The sequence below is a fragment of the Achroia grisella genome, unplaced genomic scaffold, assembly GCF_030625045.1.
Source record: "Achroia grisella isolate CSIRO2021 unplaced genomic scaffold, CSIRO_AGI_Agris_v1 utg1668, whole genome shotgun sequence".
Classification (NCBI taxonomy): Eukaryota; Metazoa; Arthropoda; class Insecta; order Lepidoptera; family Pyralidae; genus Achroia; species Achroia grisella.
In genome coordinates, this window is record NW_026712668.1 from 403,489 (window position 1) to 410,789 (window position 7,301).

Below are 7,301 nucleotides of genomic sequence, written 5' to 3' on the forward strand. Positions count from 1 at the left end.
TATCTAAAGCCGGGTACTAGATAACACTACTGGTATTATTTTGTTTCTCTCGAACCCGCGAAAAGTGCTAGACCGCTAGACCACCGAGGTCGTCAACAAATATTAAACCGCTAGTGTTCTCACATACACTACTGGTATTATTTTTTTCTCAAAGTTTAATTTTTAAGTTTAATTTTTAGTAAGTAAGTATGTATTATAATTTGTAAAATACAATTATTAGTCTTCAATGAAATTAGAAATTTCGTTTAGGCTTTAAAATGAAACTATTACCTATTACCAAAATAAAAGTAGGACTTTCATTGCTACTGCATTCCTAAATTAATCCCGGATCCCGATATTATCTTTCAGTAATCCCAAAATCCCGGGATTAAAAAAACTAGTCGGGATCGTATTCTCTACTCCAAACAGCTTACTTTGTAAACTGCATTTAAATTTAAAGAAATATGGTAATGAAATTTTAGAAAACGTATCATCTTGAGATGAAGGTGCAATGGTTATTCTCTTGCATTCAAGAAGGAACCCTGAACACATGGAAAGAATCAACGATGCTGCCAACTGTAAATGTATGGTGTATTCGACTGCCACGGTGGTCACACCACTGTACTTTCGATGGTCGTCGTTCGGATTTCTCTCATAGTACAAACATGTCTATTCACGAGTATGACTGTTGTATTCTGGGTATATGTATTATTAAAAGTCTATTATAAGATAGATGAATTTATAGATGATAGCAATATATAGCAAGAATAAGTTTATTTGCGGACAACGTTATAATTTTAATTTTCATACTGCTTTCTTGATATATGATAGCGTAGCGGCTTTTGTATTGATTGCCGCATGCATCCTTATGTAAAGTGCGAATACTGTAACTACCATATAGTAATTTTTGTAGCTGTGACGTGGTCGTGTGGAATGAGTAGTCATGCTCACTAAAATGTCCAGACATGTGGCGGCGTGGTGGGCCGGGTCAATGGGCTCCCTAAAATATGGTCGAGCGCAGTGATGGCTGGCTCATCCGTCATACTCGTGAACGAGTGCTGCTTGTAGGGACTGGTCTGCTCTTATCACTACGACTGATTTAATCTTATTGCATGATTATATTTGACCCAAAAAATTAGTGCTTGTTGGTAGTTTGTATTCACACGTTTCGACTTGTAAATGTAAACTTACAAGGATTATTTAAAAGAGCAACACACAAGTTTCTTGCTCGTTCTTCTTGTGATGAGACAGCTTTCCGAACGAGTGGTAGATAAAAAACAAATTGTTATGACTATTCAAAAGTGCTTAAATTAAGTTTATTTGAATAAATGATTTTCTATTCTATTCTATTCTATTTAAAAAAATATTTTGTACTACTACAAAAATAATGTGTCTTTCAATACTAGACAACTAATATTAGTTGTTTAGTTTTTAGAGGATGATAATGGAATGGTGCACCCGCCTGCGCCAACGGTTTTCGGCGGGGCACCAGTGGAGGATGATAAGATGAACATGAAGTCAGATCAGTTAGCCCATCGTGATAAATTCACCGGAAATTTATCACGATGGCTTCCAGGAGGACCGCGTGGAGGTCGACCTGACATGCTACATCATTGCTAGCAATGGGATCATTAGTCCACATTACCAACAATCACCTCCCCCTCTCACAGTTGTCTAGTACCCATAACACAAGCTCTGCTTACCGTGGGACTAGATGGCGCTGTGTCTATCCAGGCTTATCACTATTATGTTTGTTTGTATTGTTTATTCCTATATCCTAACCATACAGTGACCTATTGCCTATTGCAAGCAATGAACATATCTACACTTAGTTGATATTATCTTAATAGCTATAAACATTTGAATGCCTTTTATTATTTAAATTCCATCAAAATTCAAGAATGAATCGCTAACCTGGAGAATCCGCATTAGATAATCATACGAACAGCATCCATTTATCTCCCTCAATATTTCTTTTATCGGTTTTCATTCATGTGAGCCCGGTCTCGATTCAGCCACAATTTATTATCAAGTTTTAAAAACGAAAAGATGATTCCGACCGTTTTATTGATGGCTCGCCTCCTCAAACGTTTCTATTATGCGGATTATCGTTTTTAAATTCAGACATATTTTCGCTGAATCAGCGTTACTGATTGTCTGACAATCTGTGAAGAGATAAGTAAATTATTAATACAGTTAAATGGGTTTTAACATGAATAATTTTATGGCTAATATACATATATACTTCTATGTGTTGTAATTTAATTGGATCTAACGACGGTAGTTGAACAAACTGCTGTTAGCTATCTACATTGACATCGCTGTTACTCCAGTCAGCTCGTGACCACGGCTAGTGCAACCTAGCCGAAACATCGAGGGACGTATACCTTTATATATCATAAAATGACCTTGGTAGTCTAGTGCTTTAACACGATTACGTCCGATGGTGGCAGGTTCGATTCCTCGCAAGGTACAAATATGTTTTCAGTAGTATGATTGTTGGTATCGGTCTGGGTGTTTTCTATGTATGTATGTAAAAGAAATATCTTTATATTTGTATCAGTTAGTTATTAGAAACGTGTGAATACAAACCACCAACTAGCACCAATTTATTAGCTTCGAATATTAGGCATATAATAGGATTAAAACAGTCGTAGTGATTAGAGCAGACCAGTCCCTACAAGCAGCAATCGTTATGAGTATCGTTTGAAAGTTTAATGCTAGTGTTGGCAGCATCCCGCACCTATCTGCTCTATAAATCTATCTGCAGGGTAGCCAGTAAATTGTAACCGTCACCGCGGTCTATGACAAATTATCAGGACCCTACTAATAAACTTGAGAACATCTAAATAGCATCTGCTGTTAACGGGGCATCTTAATAATTCACTGTTGGGTTTCACATACGGAACTGAATGGTTGGACAAATATTTGTACGAGCCTACCCTCCAAGAGGGAAGGACGCCGTCTGCAGTAATTGACACAACGTTATTATTTCACCCCACTCACTGAAATTAAAGTGAATGCAATTTTTTTTCAATTATAGATAGATAATTGGAAAAAAAATATGTTACGTAATAACGTTGCCAAACATTAACAAATTAAAAAAAACTATATATAGGAAAGTACACAAACATTGACAGCCTCGGTGGTCTAGTGGTTTAGCACACCGCTTTACTGTCCGATGGTTGCGGGTTCGATTCCTCGCACGGTACAAACATTTGTATTCATGAGTATGATTGTTTGTATCGGTCTGGGTGTTTTCTATGTATAAAAGGATTTATTTAAAAAAAAAAATATATCCATATATTTATCTCAGTTGTCTAGTACACATAACACAAGCTCTGCTTAGATGGCGCTGTGTGAATTGTCTGGACATATTATTATTATACAAAGTAGGTGCCTCAGCTGTTGCTGATATAAGAACAACCTCTCTGAAGTGAACCAGTTCAGTTCTGGTTTTCACTCACCCCTCAATATTCGTGAAAAAAAAATGTTCTTTTTTTTGTAATAATCAATGTAGCCTAGATTATTTATATATTTTTTTTTTTTAATAATCATTGTAGCCTAGATATTTAATAATCAATGTAGGTAGATGATATGGTAAGAAAGGAAGTAAATAACGCGATGACTGCGAACAGGGATGAATGGAAGAGAAAAACATATTACGATGACCACAAATAATTGGGATAAGGAAGAAGCAGATGATGAATGTAGCCTAGTATTTGCTATAGGTTATACCAAATCGGAAACCTAAAACAAATCAACGGCTACAAATAACCAACGGATATGTTGGAATTACCCTTAAATAATTTCAAAACATCTGTTAAATCATATTTACTGAGCAAAGCCTATTACTCACTAAACGATTACTTGAATGACGAGTGTGCATGGCAATAGTTGTTCATGCACTGAATTTTATTTAATGTTAGACATAGATACCTATATAAATATACATTGTAAATAAACTGGCTTTAAAAAAAAAGTAATTCAATTGAGTTTCTTGCCAGTTCTTCTCAATTGGATCTATATAACGAACTAGACGGTAGGGAAAAAATAAAATTATAATGTAAAAATTTGACGTTCATAAGCGGCTAAAATGTCCTACATGAATAAATGATTTTTGAATGTTTGAATTTTGAATAATGTGTGTATTAATAATAATTATTTAATTAACTAATCACAAATTTACTTCACTTTTATCGATTTTGCTATTTGTCAATTAGTATTCATACAAAATCTTAAAAATGTAAATCTCAACAATGTTTATTTAAAAGCAAAACACACAAGTTTCTTGCTCATTCTTTACTTAAAGATTTTTTAATTAATTACATCAAGCAGTAAATTTAATTATTTGATAATGATCGTCGTGGTACAGTGGCTACTACTCGACTTAACCAAAAATCAAGTCAAACAAAGTTCAAATCTGGCCGACTGGAAACTTTTATATGTATCTACATATCAACATATAAAAGTTTCCAGTCGGTCATTGGCGTTTACATCTCCGGTAATGTAAACACCAATGACCGACTGGAAACTCTTATATGCATATGTAGATACATATAAAAGTTTCCAGTCGGTCATGGAATCTCAAAATGTTATCTCCAGTAATGTAAACACCAATAACAAACCAAGCTAATCCTAGAGACGGCGGCTAACACGTTCCCAGCCATGTGCGATTTAACTTTACCTACCGAGTGAAACGTGGGTTACCTAGTGTTGCATTTGTCCAATAGAAATAGAAATAATCTTTATTCAAATAAACACATTACAAGCACTTTTGAATAGTCATATTTTGATTCTACCACTCATTCGGAATGCAGATTCATCACAAGAAGAACGAGCAAGAAACTTGTGTGTTGCTCTTTTTATTAGATGTTTTTTTTATATAAATAATTACAGTATAACAAGTAAGAGGCATGCGATAATCAACATAGAAATCGCACTCATTATTAGTGTAATCAGATAATATTGTCAGTGCTATGGATTTAAAGTTTTAATAAAATATACATGGCCTCTGTCTACGCTATCTGTGAAGATATACGTGAAGGTATGTTTTATGTTCAGATATAATTATACAATTACGCAAGTCATTACTTAACAAACACCCTGTATCAAAAGACAAAACAAAACAATATACATGCACTTATACCATTATCCCCAGTGACAATTCCCTCGAGATGATCCTGAACGTGTTTCTATTTGCTCGCAAATAAATTCACATAAAAGGATTAAGAAGCCTCGTATTCCCCAACAATGAGTACATAGAGAAGGCATTGCCGCTGACAGACCTAAGTAAAATAGTGTTCTACAACACTGCTTATAAAAACAACAAGATTAACTGCAGACACCATCAAATGCTATTATTATACGCCGACGTGGTATAACGCGATCACATAAAACGCAGCGTTAACTGCTATAATTCAAACGCGAAATGAAGACAAATGATATTTGTAATGTTATACCAAATTTCGACGGCCTCGGTGGTCTAGCGGTTTAGCACACCGCCTTACTTCCGATGGTCGCGGGTTCGATTCCTCGCACGGCACAAACATTTGTATTCATAAGTATGATTGTTTGTATCGGTCTGGGTATTTTCTATGTATAATATGTATGTATTTACAAAAAAAAAACATACCTATGTATTTGTATCAGTTGTCTAGTACCCATAACACAAGCTTTAGGTAGCTTAATTTGAGTCTAGATGGCACTGTGAGAATTGTCCTGAGATTATTTATTATTATTTATTATGAAATTTCTCTTAAGTACTTAAATCTAAATATATATAACTATATATATTTAGATAAATAAATTTACTTATGGTTTGAATTTATTTGTTTGTATATATTCCCTTATTTATATTACTGATACTTAAGACTATATTCGTGTAAGTAAATAAAGGGTTACAATGACCGACGGGATCTGATCAAATAGCCTTCCGTATGACCGGATTGAGATGTTTGTTTTGAAACCGTGTTAAGACAAACAAGTTATATATACGGGCTTAATTACAACTTAGTGATGACGATCTCACCTAATCATTATTATTATTATATAGCAAGTTACCACGGTTAGCACGGGAGGTAATGATTTTTAACTGTATACCCTCAAAAATATTTACTTTGTTTTATATAGTTTTTTATATTATTTATAATTTCTGATGCACTATGATGCATTGTTTTTGTGTCTGTTTGAGTGTCTTTCTTTGTAAATTATGTAATAAACTTAAACTTATGTAATATAGCAAGTTACCATCATCATCATTATTATCATTACTTACTATAAAATAAAGTCTCTATCGCTGTCTGTCCCTATATATGCTTAAATGTTTAAAACTACGCAACGGATTTTGTATTTTTAATAGATAGAGTGATTCGAGAGGAAGGTTTATATATAAATGTATGTACACCCATGCGAAGCCGGGGTGAGTAGTTAGTTAATAAAATACTTCTAATTTTGTTTATTTTTTATTAAAGTACTAGTGACCTTCATTTTGTCTTTGTATTGTATTGATTTTTTCAAACTATTTCAGCAACAGATTTCTTAAAATATTTTACTCTATCTAAAAATTATAGCATAACTATGTAAAAGACGTACCTGATCCGTGTACCTTACTATACGAATTAAATTTAGATTATAATAATGACTATATCTCTAAAAAAACAATTAGTTGATAGATATTACATAATGAGCATGCAACCTTTTTCTTGAAATACAATATTATCCTTCATTCTTATAATAGAATAGAATAGAAAATCTATTCTATTCAAATAAACTTAATTTAAGCACTTTTAGTCATAACAATTTTTTTAATCTACCGCTCATTCGGAAAGCTGTCTCATCACAAGACGAACGAGCAAGAAACTTGTGTCTTGCTCTTTTTAATAATCCTTGTAAGTTCACATTTTACAAATCGAAACGTTCGAATATAAACCAGTTTATTAGAGTCAAATATAAATACACAATAATTAATATATGAACAAACAGTCACTATAAATATTAATAGATATACAGATAAATTGTTTATTAACCAATTACAGACACAGAGAATCAATACACTACTAATAATACGAACAATCAAATAAATTGACGTGTTGTCCTTTGTACTCACACGTACGAGCTCGCGCCGCACCACGTAAATATCTAAACACCAATGTAACATTAGATACAACAATAATACTAAAGTTACACGATAAAAGTTTATAAGTGCCACTTAAAAAGACTTATAACTCGTTCGTCGTTGTCTCGAGACGCGCCCGACTAATAGTGCGCTATTAATTTTATAACTGTTTTGATGAACTTCTTATTTAAAGTCATTTGTTTAA